At 37.8% G+C, this 15,932-nt stretch overlaps 1 protein-coding gene across 1 annotated transcript in view; it reads left to right on the top strand.

The window, feature by feature from the left end:
* Window positions 1-15,932, top strand: part of LOC150089737 (RUN and FYVE domain-containing protein 2-like) — a 399,341-nt gene that overhangs the window by 330,607 nt on the left and 52,802 nt on the right. The gene's annotated exons all lie outside the window — the stretch shown is intronic.

The raw sequence follows: 15,932 nt of genomic DNA, 5'->3' as shown, positions 1-15,932 counted from the left end.
GGTAATATTGAAAATAATGAGAAAAAGAAATTACATATGATGTTGACTTATTTCTTTATGTGTAAGGTGACATTACGATATGTAATGTTATAGGTGTAAGAGGCAGCCTCAACACATTTAGAAATACTCAAATATCTAGGACTAATTATCACTCTGGTATTAGTTGAATTCACAACATTGAAGTTTGGAGCAGGTATGTGTAAAAGAACAACAATTGGCTCGTCATCTGAATTGAAATAAGTCTCTGACAGGTAGTCAGGTGTGCAAGGAAAGAGGCAAGGATGAGATCTAGTTGGGAGATCGTTGATCATTTGTAACCCTGTACAAGGTAGGAAGATGATGAGGAAGAAGATGATAGCTGATGAGGAAGATTAAAGTTTCCACAGACAAAGTGCAAGGCTGAAGGATGAAGCTGGTTAATGATCTAGTTTGACATTTCATGGATGGCTTCATATGAAGGTGCTGGGGGTGTGTATATATATATATATAGCAATTACATCCATGAGGACCCTGTGGTAGCTGAGAGTAACAGAAAGAGCTTCATATCCTGGTGTTTGGCTAGAAACTTGATGAACAAGTGAGGTTTGTGGGCTCTTAGAGAAAAATAACGCCACCTCCTCTTTGCACTCTAGAAGTAAAAGCAGATTTATAATGGGCTGGAGTACAGGATATAAAAAATTCTTGGTCTTTATCAAGCCAGGTCTCAATGACACAGAGGATGTCAACATCACTAGAGAGGAGAAGTTGGTCAGTAGTATCCAGTTTATTGCGAAGGCTTCTAACATTCTTGGTACAAGACTGATTGTATAATTTCTAAGGATATTTTTAAGGCAAGTACCTCTAGTATTTTTATTCAAGGCAGGTTTTTCAGTTTGCTAATTTGTTACCTGTGTTGGGATGAGCATTCCTGAACTATTTATAACCATTGATTGCAGGCTGATGCTATCAGTTTGGTGATTATGCTGATGTGGGTCTCCACTGGTATATGTAATTGTGAATTATGCTGCGCACATTTTGAGAGAATACCCAGAATGTTGGGCATTCATGCTTGTTTCCTTGAAGATTTGATTGCTATTGAGGAGGGTGAATTAGTTGAGGTTGTTGATGGGGTGGTCTTTTTCCCTCAGAAAAGGGTCTGATGTATATTCCTTTGGTGCCAGAATGCAAGATCTGAAACTTTTTGGTAGACAGCAGGTGAACGCATTATAAGGAAAGCTGTGTGATGGCTGTTTTAACCGAGTGGGCACAAAAATGACATTGAGTAGTTGGTTCCTTCCCTTTGCAGAGGGACAGATTGATTGTTTCTGTGACATGCATGATGTCTGTTTAGTGATGTCTGATTTCAGGTCTTTAAATCTCTTGGATGGGAACAGTAATAAACAGTGCTCACCTTTAAGAGTTGGTCTTTAATTCTGAGTTGTTTGTTCGCTCTGACTATTAAGCTTGTAGCTTTTGTATTCGTGTTTCCATAGAGTTGACTGAGAGGAACACACAAGAAAGCAGAAATGGTTGAGACAGGTGTACTTAACATAAGATAGAAGAAAGGAAGGATATCCTTAGGGAACTTTGTGGTACAATGCTTTGTTGATGCATTGACACCTTAAGCCTTTAGGCCAGGGGTGCTCAAACCATGTTCCACGGGCTACTTGTGGTCCATCAGATCCTTAATTGTGGCCTGCAAAAACAACGAAGTTTCCAAAAAAAAATTTTAAAAAATATCTATAATAGCGCAAAATGGAGTGTAGCAACTCCTGTGCCACTTATCGGTTAAGCAGGAAAGCTCAGCTTCTCAACGCGCATGCACAGGTGGTGCTGCTACATTTTTTCTTACTTTCTAGTTCTAGTGTTTACCAGAAAAGTATTCTCGAGTCTCTGTCAGGGTATATACATATATATATACTAGAAACTGTCAAGGTATATATATATATACTTGCGCTTGTGTGGATTTTCATCATTCAGTCAGTTAGAATTCGATCTCACGACATGCTCTTTCCAAACTTTCGATTATTAACAACTAATATTAATAATTCTTTAGTTTTTATTATGCTGTTTGAGTGTTTTAAAAATAGAGCTAAGTGAATTTAATCGTTTAGTGAAGTTTTAATTACCTTTGTTATATAAAACGTAACAACAGTAATAAGAGGCCCTTAGTAAATTCAAAATGGCAGGTACCAGCAAAAAACGCTTTTACAGTGAAGTTGTTCGCAATTTCAATGAAAAATGGACTGATTTGTACTTCTTTGTGGAAACTGATGGAAAGCCTGTTTTTTTTTTTAATATGTTAGGAATCAAAATCTGCTGTCAAGGAATACAATTTCAAAAGACATTATGACATGAAACATGCAACCAAGTTCGTCTGTCTCCAGGGTCAGGTATGCACAGACAAACTGAACTTTCTCAAAAAATCATTAAAATTGCAACAATCAGTTTTAAAGAAAGTATCAGAGGATGCTGAGAGTTATGTCAAAGCTAGTTATATCATTGCTCAAAAAATTGCTAAAAGGTCGAAACCATTTTCTGATGGAGAATTTGTAAAGGAGTTGCTGCTGCCTTGTAGCAGCAGCTGAAGTTGTGTGCCCAAACAAAGCCTAATGCCTTCAAAAAGATAAGCTTGTCTCGAATGACTGTTGCTAGGAGAGCAGAAGAACTGGCATTGAATGTTGAGGAGACATTGAAAACAAAGTTGCTAGCATGCAAATTTTACTCATTGGATGAAAGCACAGATTTAACCGATATAGCTCAGTTGGCTATTTTTATTTGTGGGATCGACAACGAACTTGAAGTCTTTGTAGAACTGTTGGCCTTATGTCCCTTGAAAGGAGCCATGCTAGATATCACCTCAGTTTGAAAAACCTTGTAGGGTTGGCGACGGATGGAGCCCCAGCTATGATTGGAACAAAAGCGGGATTTTAAAAAAGAACAAGAAATAGATACTAGCAGATTTACCAGCTACCATTGTATCATTCACCAGGAAAATTTGTGTGCCAAATTTCTTGGTTTTGAAAATGTCATGAAAGTTATCACAGACATTGTGAATTTAATTCAAGCGAGGGGTTTGAATCATCGACAGTTTCAAAATTTTCTACAGCCCGAATGGGATGCTGATCATGGCAATGTTGTCTACTTCTCTGATATGTGATGGTTAAGCCATTCAAAAGTGCTCATGAGGATTTTTGAGTTGAAAGATGCCATCCAAGAGTTGACAGCAAAAGGCAAGCCAGTATCAGAGTTCGGCGATCCGAAGTGGTTGGCCGACTTTGCCTTCCTTATGGACATTTCTTCTCATTTGAATGAGTTAAATTTGAAGCTGAAATCAAAAGATCAACTGATGCATGTCCTGTTTAATCACATCAAAGCTTTTCAGATGAAATTAGAACTCTAAGTGCCAACTTCAAGACCAGAATTTAACTCATTTCCAAGTAATGTTGAAATTTCAGTCTGCAAAATATGCTCCTCAATATGTGGCTGCAATATCTCAGCTCTAGACCAAGCTCCAAGAGAGATTCCAAGATTTCCGCTCTCAAGAAAGGACCCTGAATGTGGTAACTAACACCTTCTCTGTGAATGTGATGGAGACTCCATGGGACCTACAAATGGAAATCATTGACCTTCAATGTGACTCAGACCTGAAAATCAAATTTGATTAAGTGTCTCTCCTAGAGTTTTACTAAAAATATGCAGAAAAGGGAAAATTGTCAATTTAAGAATGTATGTGGCAAGAATCTTCTCCCTCTTTGGAAGCATGTACTTACGTGAACAGATGTTTTCTAGAATGAAGCACTCCAAGCCAAAATTGAGGACAAAAATTACTGATTGTCATCTGGAGCACAGCCTCCGATTAGCTACCACAGAAATAGTTCCTGACATTGAATTATTAGTAAAAAATAAACAGAGTCAATTTTCTCATTAACTGAATCTTTCATTCCTTTTGTATTATAATAAAATTTGCTTATAAATGCAGTTATTTTCATTCTTTTAAAGTTTAAAATTTAAATGATCCCTAGGATTACAAAACAAGTTATTACATGGAGTTGAATTCAGAAACAACTCTCAAGGGCAATATTTTAAAGTCGAAAAATTAAAAGAATTGCATTATAGTAAAGTGCATGGAACAATATTGCAATTGGTTTTAAGTGTTTTTACTCAACAAATTTTCCCTTAGGTGTTGCTTCTGAATTTGAGCCTAAAAGTGGTATATAAGACTTGTCTATTGTATGGCCTGCGACGTGTGCCAAATTTCCAAATTTTCAAATTGGCCCCCAACTTCCAAAAGGTTGAGCACCCTTGCTTTAGGGTAATGCAGTGTTTGATTGATTTGTGAAGGTTAAAGTGCTGTGCATATATCGTAATGGAGAAATTCAAACGTGAACAGGAATATTTAAAATTAAGAAATACCCGCTTATCATATCAAGAAGAGGATACCACATCTGGCTTGAGCAGAGGAAGATGAAATCATTGTTTCTATAAAGTTAAGTATAACTATCTAAAACTAAATTAATATCAGAAGCATAAACAGACACCATATACCACAACTCTTGCACGTGCACTGCTACAAAGGCACATGATACAAGAGAGCAAGCTTATATAGCATCAGCTAACAAAAAAAAAAAAAAAAAACACCCTTATTTCACCCATCCACTCACTCCAAATGTTTGTCACATTCTGCCTTGAATCTGTTTAAGCTATCAACTTCTACAACAACAGATGGAAGTTTGTTCCAGCAATCAACCACCCGCTGGCTACAGGCAAACTTCCTCACATCTATCCTACAGCTGTCTTTCTTCAATTTGAATTTATCCCCTCTCAGGTGATTATTCTGAGCAAGGGAAAGAATCCCATCAGCATACTCAAAACCATTCAAGGCTTTATATACCTCAATCAGATCACCTCCCAGGTGCCTAGTCTCCAGACACTGTAATTTCAAAACTTAAGCCTTTCTTCGTAAGAGCAACCCTTTGCCATTCACTAATCTTGTTGCTCTTCTCTGTACTTGTTCCAACAGCTCTACATCCTTCTTAAAATGAGACCTCCAGACCGGTATGCAGTACTCAAGGTGTGGCCAGACCATTGCCTTATACAAGGGGATAACCACCTCCTTATACCTGCTAGAAAAATTCCTGTATATCATTGACAAGACACCATATATAAGCTGCACTGCTCAGAAAACTCCATATCTGCCTGCACAATTACTCCCAGGTCCTTTTCATTCTCTACCACTGTCAGTGTAGTACCACAGAGTTGATATGCTACTCTGGGGTTACTGCTTCCCATATGTAGTACTTTACATTTGTCAATGTTAAACTTCATTTGCTACCTCTCAGCCCATCTGTTTAACTTTTCTAGATCCTGTTGCAGCAGCATATTGTCATTAGTGTCAGTACGAACCCTGCCAACCTTCATATCATCTGCAAACTTGGACATTAAGCCTGATATACCATCATCAATATCATTTTGCAAATTATCATTTGCAAATTACAGTGTCTGGAGACTAGGCACCAGCGAGGTGATCTGATAGAGGTGTATAAAGCCTTGAATGGTTTAAGCATGCTCAATGCTGATGGGATTCTTCCTCTAGCTCAGAAAAATCACCTGAGAGGGCATAAATTCAAATTGAGGAAAGACAGATGTAGGATAGACGTGCGGAAATTTGCCTTTAGCCAGCGGGTGGTTGGTTGGTGGAACAGACTTCCATCCCTTGTGGTGGAGGTTGATAGCCTAAATAAGTTTAAGGCTCAGCTGGACAGGTATTTGGAACGAACAGAGGGGTGAAGCGGAAGTGGGGTTTTTTTTTTTTTTTTTGGCTGATGCTGCATAAGCTTGCTTTCTTGCATCAAATGCCTCTACTAATGCTAATGCTAATTTATAAATACAGAAAACAACAATGGACAAACACTGAACCCTGAGGGACTTCACTAATAACATTAGTCCATGAAGAGCAGTGTCCATTGATTACCACTCTGTCTTCTCCCACTCAACCATCCCTTTATCCATAGCAGCAATTCGCTTCCAATGCCATGCTGCTCCAATTTGTTCAGCAGTCTTCCATGTGCAACAGTATCAAAGGCCTTTTTAAGATCCAAATATATGATATCAAAATTATTCTTTGCATCCAGTTCCTTTGTGACTACATCATAGTATCCAATCAAATTAGTCAGACAAGACTTCCCCTTAACAAGCCCATGCTGTGTCCAAGCTATAACTGAAATCTTATCTAGATGATCCTGCAATGCTTCTTTAACCAGTGCCTCCATTAATTTCCCTGAAACAGAAGTTAAACTAACAGGTCTGTAATTACCTGTCTCCCTTTGATCCTCCTTTGTGGATTGGGGTCACATTTGCACATCTCCAGTCCATGGGTACCCCCCACTCTGAATCCAAGGAAGCTCTCATAATTATGGCTAAAGGTTTGCTTACTTCCTTTGTGGCCTCCTTTAAATATAACTGGATAGATTCCATCCACCCCAGGTGCCTTTCTTATGTTTATCTTCAACAATTTCTCCTCTACTTTACTCTCAGTTATTACAAGATTATCTAGTAATAACTGAGAGTTTAATACACCTCTGGCATTCCCCTCCCTGAATAACTCCTCGTGTGTGTGAATGTAGATGCAAAATATTTATTTAGTTTGTTAGCTACCTGAGCAGGATTGTCAACAGTTGAACCATCACTATCAAGTGGACCAATCTGATTCATCCCCTTCCTTTTAGAGTTTACGTAAGTAAAGAACTGTTTGCTGTTTTTCTTTGCATCCTTTGCCAAAGATTTCTCGTAATCTGCCTTCGCCTGCCTAATCTTCTTTGTGACTTGGTTACAGACTCACTTATATCTATGTCACCTGTTATTTTATACGTATCCCATGCATTTTTTCTTTTGTGTCACGTGTCTAATTGGTGCCTCTGTAGCCAGGTGGGTAGGAGCAGCAGTGCGTAGCACACGCTTCTTGATTAGACCGGGGCTCGAGCCCGTGATCCACCAAATACGGAGGATGCGGAAAGGTCAGGGAATGACCACTGCATATATCCGGAGCAATATGGCCTTAGTTGCTAATGCTCCTAAAAACCAAATAATAACAACAACAACATGTCTAATTAGTTCATCTGACATCCATTTAGGCCTAAATCTTGAACAATATTTCTTAGTTGGTATGAAAAGCCTAGTAGCTTCCAAGATTAATTCTTTGAATGCTTCCCATTTTGAATTTGCTGTTGGTAACATCATCATCAATTGGTCCCACTGTATAGAATTTAAATGCTATTTCAGAGCACTGTATTCACCTTCACGAAAGCAAAAATCCTTCCCTTTACCTTTGATGGTAGTTAACCTCTTTGAGTAAATCCCACTTTGGCACACTGTGATCACTGCCACCTAGTGGTTCCTTTATCTGCAGATTCTTAATGCATGAAGAATCACTACTGATAATCAGATCAAGAGTATTACTCCCTCTAGTTGCCTCCCGAACTTGATGCTGTAGAAAACAATCATCCAATAAATCCACAAAAGCCTTGCTAGTGTGCAAGTGACCAACCCATAAATTCCAGTCAATCTCTGGGAAATTAAAATTCCCCATTATAAGACACTCTGATTTACTGACCCACTCTATTTCTCTGCACAATTGCTCATTATACTCACCAGATTCATTAGGCCTATAACACACACACACACACACTCTCATTTTTCCTTTCCCAGTGCTTATTTCACACCAAACAGACTCAACATTACATTGTCCACCAACATCAATTGGATGCACTCCTTTAGATTTTGTGTTTCTTAACTAACAGCATAACCCCTCCTCCGTTCCTGTCCTCTCTATCTTTTCTGTACACATTGTACTCCCCAAATTCCAATTCTGCACTAATGTTTGTGTGAACCATGTCTTATATCCCAACAGTATCTGCCTTTGATGTCTTGACTAGCATTTTAAGCTCATCGAATTTATTAACTATACTCCTAGCATTGATGTACATGCACCAGTTTCTACTCTTAGTTACCCTAACACAGCCCATGTATTTCTTTATTCCACTATAACTCCCAGCAGTCCTGGAAATCCTCATTGCCTTGCTTTCCAGGCTGCTGCTCAATTGCATTTCAATAGAAGCAGTGCAAGAATCACTTTCACCTCTGCCAGCAACTACCGTTAATCTGTTGATCCGTGTATCCCCCCAAGCTAGCTGTTTTCCGACCCACCTAACTCTGCCTCAATAGCATCAGCAAATATTCTTGCACCCTTTTTATTTAAGTGTATCCTATCCCTGTAGTAGCAGTCTCTCCTGTTAACAAGCACAGGCCAGGCTGAGAAATATAAAATTCTACCCCTCAACCCTTGCACAATCTTTCTAGGGTCGAATTGATTGACAAGGCTCTCATCATATACTCCCTCCTATCATGTCTGGGCAGAATTGCAGACACTTTCAAATTCAACCCTAATTCACGGCTTTTTTTCAGCATTCACTTACTTGTACTTGTTAAGTAATTCCGTCAGTCTCCTACTCTTAATATCATCAGTACCAATGTGTATAACAATATCACCCTTTATGCCCTTAAAAGATGATATCTGCTCTACAATGTCATCAACCTTTGCCCCTGGCAGACATACCCTGGTCCTGTTCCATCTATCCTTTTTGCACAATATGTTCCTCATATTGTGCAAAAAGTTTAGTTTCTTTGCGACCAGTGCATTCTGCTTTGTGGGGTTGCCGCTGTGTTGCCTGATGTTCAAGTGCAAGCTCTGGCATTGATGTGGGCAGCTGAAAGCTTGGGGGGCCCCTCAGTTTAAATCCTTCAAGGGCATCCACCCTGTACTTCAAGCTCTCATATAAGCCCATAACAATGCTGAGTTGCCGCCTGATTTCCTCACATTCCTTACATCGTATGCACACAAAGACATTCCCGTTCTTGATTGTACCACAAACATCAAACAAGCAGTGCATTTCAAAAGGCTGTGATTCAGAAGACAACTCCTCCCCCCCCCAGTTCTCCTCTGAGCCATAGCACTTCCATTAGTTTGAGCCTTTTGCTTTGCTGCTCTGAGTCATGATTTCTATTCAAATTCAATAAAATTCCAATACAAAATAAAACCCTAAACTTATATCTCAATGCAGTTATAACACTATATATACAGGGTGTCTCAAAAATATTGGTACAAACGTTTAGGGGAGGTAGGTAACATCTAAAGGAATGCGAATCGCATAGGAACCCATAATCGGAAACGTCACGGGAAAGTAGGAGCAGGGGCACAAGAAGCAGAAATGACACGACAGTAATTAGTGGCAAACATTTATTTGACATAATATTAACAATGGAGTACGAAATGGATGCATTTCATGATGTTACAACAGATGCTCAAAGGTTCCACCATGAAACGCGATGCATGCATGATACCCATGCAGCATGGATTGGCAGACACGGTCGACACACCTAGAGTTTCTTTAACAGTAGCAGCAGTGCAGACGATCCATTTCCGTCTCCACAGGTGATTCATACCCGATAGATTTGAGGGCCTCCCCACAGAAAGAAATCAAAGCTCGATAAATCAGGTGAGTATGGGGGCCAGGCAACAGGTCCACCCCGGCCAATCCTTCGACACCCAAAACGTCTGTTCAAATGGTCATGAACACACCTTCCATAATGGGCATGTGCCCCATCATGTTGAAACCAAATGTTGCGTCTCACATTTGCTGGAACATCGTCAAGTAACCCTGGTAGAACTTGTTCAAGAAAGATCCGATATTTAGCGGAGTTCATGCGAGATGGTAACAGGTATGGGCCGACTAAGCAGTCACTGACCATACCTGCCCACACATTTATTGGAAACGATGTTGTGCCGCATGGGGGTGCACACCGTGTGGGCGGTCGTGTGCCCACACATGAGCATTGTGTTGATTGAATAAACCTTCCCAAGTGAAATAAGCCTCATCCGCCAAATTTCTCCACTGGCCAAACCACTTTTGGCCAGTGGAGAAACCACTGGCCAAAAGCCACACGTACAGGATGATCTTGTGGGGGGAGCAGTAATTGAACCCTTTGGAGATGAAAGGGGTGTAAGGAATCATCGTGCCAGACAGGCTGTAGACTGCAACGAGACACTCCTAAGGCAGAGGCAATGGCACGTGTGCTGGTAGTAGGATTATTCTGGATAGCATTCAACACACTTTTTTCCATGGCGGGAGTTTGCGTCGAATGTGGTCTGCCTGCACTACTCCTGTTACCTCTAAATGACCCATAATCGCACAAATTTTGATGCACACGTGCAAACAAACGGTGGTCCGGTACATGTCTGTCTGGGAAGCGTTCTCCATAAATTCATTGAGCGGCTCGTCTATTGCCCTCTGCTAATCCATACACTAGGTGCATGTCTGCCAGCTCACAGTTCGTATATCGATGCATGCTCCTCATGCGGTGACTACTGCTTGAATGAGTAAACTAGACATTTTCTCTCTCGTAAACTGATGAACAGCACTGTCTACTGACGTACAGTGACGTTTCCGGTTATGGGTTCCTATGCGATTCACATTCCTTTAGATGTTACCTACTTCCCCTAAACGTTTGTACCCATATTTTTGAGACACCCTGTATATATATATGTATTTCGGTATGGAATATTATCTCCGAGTTACATTCTATGACTTTCTTATCCCCTGTCAACTTATATGTATTAATTTATGATGTTACGTTTGTAAAAACTACGTCGCTATATTTATTTAGTTAAAAAAGTACAATTCAGTTGACATTGAAGTTTAATAAGATTGATTAATTGATACTACTATACTTGCTATCTAGTTTTCCGTTAAACCTTATGCTATTTAGTTCGGTGCACACGTATCGTATAACAATGGCGGCAAGTTACGGATGGTAAATCTACAGACACAAGGTATTATTTACTTTCCAAATCGTGCTATCTAAATTCAAAATAAACCATGGAGCTTGACTAGGTCTATAAGCTACTTATAGAAAATAATTTAATCTAACAGTTAAGTCAATAAAGCGGCTAAATATAATTAAAAACTTAGCATTCGCAGGAGCTGCAAAACCTGTCCAACATGTGGATTTTCAAATACATTTCAAAGAACATATCCCTTTATGTACGAGTTGTCTTGAAATTTGTCCAGTACAATAAAATGTCAATATAATGAATGCTAGGATAACAAAATATTCAGTATAGTGAAATTATTTCTGTTTCCCCTGCTAATTTACTATGTATCTTTATGTAAAAATGTTGAAGTTTAACAAATATCATTGTAATGAAAATATCAGTTTAGCACAATAAAAATTTATACTGCTACAAAAAAATATAATCATTATAAAACAATTTGTAAAAAGAAAATCCTTAAATAATGTATAATATATGCTTTTTGATTTTTGATCTTCAGCATCTGGCAGTACCACAGTGATTTTCTAACTGAACAGTTTTTGAGATTTTTGGTTTTCATCAGTCTGGCTTCCTGCTGCCTTATTGGAGTGATTGTGAAAGTGAGAGGGGTTGTTTATTATTTATTATTATTATTATTAGCCATATTGTGCAAGGAAGCCCGAGGCTTATGCTACACCAGCCAAAAAAAAAAAAAAAAAAATTCTGAATTACCGAGAGAGAGAGAGAGTCAGAAGTAGAAGGGAATCACTAAGAAAGAGAAGAATGATGATATCCAGCTCAGGACCATGTAGAGTTATTTAATGAAACATGTTGGTAGATGAGGCACCAGCACTGAATTTTTGTTTTGTGTGAAGAAATTTGATTGTTAGAAAATATAAAATTGCATTTAATAAGTAAGTTTTATTATAATTATTTTGTATTATGTAACTTATTGTTCTGACATTTGTATTTCTTTTTGTTTACTGAATTTTACTGTAACAAAATTTCATCATAATGAATTTATTTCTTTGCCCACACAAATTCATTATATAGGCAGTTCCTGCTTTATGAGTTCCCAGGTTTATGAGTCCTTTTTTTCAAGTATTAACAAAATCGAAAATATGAACATTAATCGCAATAAATAAATGCTAAACATTCATAAATATGGCATTTTAAACCATGCCCATAGCTATACAATACAATACAATACAATACAGTACTATTACAGTTCAAACAAAATGAAACAAAAGCAGTCATTAATATTGCTAACTAATTGCAGCTTGAAGTTTTTACAACTGACACTGATCTGCTTCAAGCATACAACGAAGAGCTCACAAATGAAGACCTTGAAATGGCAAAATGTGAAGAAGCTGAGGAAGAAGATTTAACAGCTGAAACTCCTGTTTGTTCCTTCACTCTCAAGGGGCTTGAATGAAGCTTTTCAACACATAGAAAAAGCAATTGAGATTTTTTTCTTGACAAGATTCAAATTTCAAGAGCACTAGAAAAGTTGCTACAGATTTAAAAAAATGCTTATGCATGCTATCATGAAATTTATAAACAAAAGAGAAGACTGTCTTGGAAACAAACGACTCTTGAAGCATTTCTGAATAAGAATACTCCTGCTTGTGCTTCCAACAAACCAGTGAGTGCCATGGTAACAATGAGTTGTACCAAAAAGTGAACCGTCAACAAGTGATGAACCATCAACAAGTGTGCATTTAGTCGATGATGAAGAAGAAGAATAAACATTCTTTAACATTTGTATGACATAAATAATTTCTTTATTATTATAATTTGTTTGAATTTAAAGGCTGTGTCTTCATTTCTTTGGTTAAGTAAATCTTTATTTAAGCATAAATTATTGTTTTGTTGACCTTTATTTAACATTACTATGGTCAAATTTCATTGTTGGGAATGTAACCCCTGTTTTTAACATTGTCTATGGGAAATAAATTCCCGTTTTATGAGCGCGCACTAGAACAAATAACTCGTAAAGTTGAGAACTACCTGTACTGACATTTCCTTTTGTGTTGCTCTCCCTTATCTGATTCCAAACCAGTTTTGAAAATGAGAGGACATGAGAGGAAAATGAGATAATAATCACACTTATTATCTATTGTTGTCCAACTTTTTCTTACAATAACCAAATTAAAATTCTCTGCAATTTGATTTCATAAACTAGAAGTTGTTTAAATTGTAGAAGTTGATGAAGGTGTAGAGGATATCATTCCTTAAAAAAAAAATAATGCAAGTTTATTTTAACTTCAAAATTTTTCACAAAGAAACTTACTCCACAAAACCCACTCTTATTGAAAACTGACTATAGAGAGCCCACACGTACATTTAGACAACTTTCTCGTGAAAGGCAAGATAAAACATGCCAGTACAATGACTTTTTGCGAAGTCACCTGTCTTCTGTCATTGAGCTTTCAAAATTTGGAAGAACTAGAGTTGAAATACTTTTGATTATATTATCCAATATAGTACCAGAATTAAGAATAAGATTTAAAAGTTACTCATTTTCAGTTATTTTAGTCATTTGATCCTTAAATAATCGATTAGTGTGCTTTATCTAAAACATACCTGCTGCCATGATTTTTGTGACACTTGATTAGATGATTACGTGATGTATGCTGGACCAGTTTCAGCTGACTGATCTTACATACCATGCATGTAAGTAAGAGTATTTGCAATATAGTGCAAGGAAGCCACAGGCTTTTGCTGTGCTGACAAAAATAAAAAAAAAAAGACAGAAAAGAAAAAAACAAGTGGAAAAGAAAATAGAAGAGACTAAGGTGAAGGTGAAGAAAGACCACACGAGAAGCATGCAAAAGTTTGATAAATTTACCTGTAAAAGTACTTTGCCATAACGGCATTTGTATTGTTGCTCGCTCAGTAAACATACAGATGGTGTTATCGGTCAGGAGTAGAAATTGAATCCCGTGGGAGATGAAATCCTCCTGAAGTGGAGGGGATAACTTGAACTTTTCTCTTTAGAATCACTGGTGGACTAGTGTATAAATTGTTTATTAAGAAAAAAAAGGCAAAGGTAAAGGAAGCCCACACGAGAAGCACGGCAAATTTCGAAAAAGTTTACTGGTGAAACTACGTTACGAACATTTTTTACAACGCCAGAACTTCCAATATGACTCTGTTCGTGATTCAATTAGTGATTCTAAAGAAAAAAGGTCAGGTTACTCCCCTCCATTTCGGGAGAGTTTCAAGCTCCCATGAGATTCAACTTCTACTCCAGACCGATAACACCCACTGTCTATTTACTGAGCGAGCAACAATACAAATTTATGGCAAAGTACTTTTACCGGTAAATTTCATTGAACTTTTACATGCTTCTTGTGGATGCCTCCATAGCCAGGTGGGCAGGAGCAGCAGTGCATAGCACACGCTTCTTGATTAGACTGGGGTTCGAGCCCGTGACCACCAAATACGGAGGATGCAGAAAGGTCAGGGAATGACCACCGCATATCCCCGGAGCAATATGGCCTTAGTTGCTAATGCTCCTAAAAACCTAACAAACAAACAAACAACAAGCTTCTCGAGTGGGCTTTCTTTACCTTAGAAAGAAAGCTCACTTTCCTTTACCGAGACTAATAGTTTCATGTAAAAAGTCTCTAATGTTGACAAGCACAGATCACAATGAGAAAAATTCTGTCTCGTGAGCCTTGTGCAGCTCTCCAGTGCTGAATTGATTGATAAGTCTCTCAACATGTACTCCTTCCTAATGTGTCTGGGCAGAATTGCAGACATTTTCAAATTCAATCCTAACGTGGAACTTTTTCCCAACGTTGCCTTATACTAAGTAAGTTTGCCAATCCCCTACTCTTAATATTATCAGTGCTCACACGTATAGCATCACCTTTTGTGCCCTTAAAAGATGCTATCTGCTCTGCAACTCATCTACTTTTGTCTTCTGACAGAAATGTGCTGGTCCTATTCCGTCTATCCTTTTTGCACAACATATTTCTCATTTCCCTGACTCAGCAGATGGGCAATATGTCCAATTCTTTCATCTGCTGTGAATGCTTAAACCAATAAGTTGATCACAAGACCTGTTTCATTTTAATTATCTCTTTTTTATAGCTGTGTGTGAAATATTTTTGTAGGCTATTTTTAATAGATGATTTATACCAAGGTATAAATATGCAGTGATTTAGTTTTTAATTGTAGAAAAGCAAGACCCACAAGAAATCCATTTTGAACACAGAGTCTAAACTACATTATTCAGCAGGATCAGTCTCCAAGGCTCTACATCTTGGAGACACTACAAGTCTCCTCAGCCTCCAAGTGTGAAAAATATCAATTATAATATCATTAGAAAAAGTTATTGTAATGATTTGAGTGACCTTAACTGCAACAAGAATTAATCATCAAACATATCCTAGGGTAATGTCCAAATTATAAAACACAGAGAGAGAGAGACTGACATTGACTCTTTTATACAACTGAATAGCGCAAATCATGAAAATGATATAAATCTTTACAATTCTTGTAAACCCAGAGAACAATTACATCTTCTGATATACAGAGATTAGCATGATAATAGCTGATGAATAATGGATGGAATAAGCTGATATAGTATGGTTCATTGTTGTGGCATTCTCATTTTTTGAGCCCTGAGGATATCAGTTACAACTAGTCTTTCAAATGCTGATAGCTCATATTGATCCATTTCTTGAAGGAAATAGTGATTTGAAATTTCAGAATTTTCTTGAGATTCTGACTAATGGCATCTTGAGTGTGGACTAGGATTTTTGAACCAACCTCAAACAGTTGATGTGACTTGATCAGTTTTATCTTTAGGAGTTCATCTGTTCATCTGAAATATAGAAACATCAAAACAGGGCAGTTGGAGTTTTCATGTTCCAGATGTATTGTAAACCACATATAACCCAGCATAAAGTATATAAATCAAAACAACGTGATATAATCTTTTTTTTTTTTTTAGTGTAAAAAGAGAACAAACCCAATATTATCAAATACTGTGTGAAGCAGATTTATGAAGAGCCCATAAATAGGTTACATGAAAACAGACAAGTAATGTTTTGGATAGCTACAAACCTGTGAT

This window comes from Mastigoproctus giganteus, chromosome 2 (genome assembly GCF_048544385.1).
Source record: "Mastigoproctus giganteus isolate SK-2022 chromosome 2, ASM4854438v1, whole genome shotgun sequence".
Classification (NCBI taxonomy): domain Eukaryota; kingdom Metazoa; phylum Arthropoda; class Arachnida; order Uropygi; family Thelyphonidae; genus Mastigoproctus; species Mastigoproctus giganteus.
Note: the sequence above shows the minus strand (reverse complement) of the source record. Positions and strands in the feature narration are given on the sequence as shown.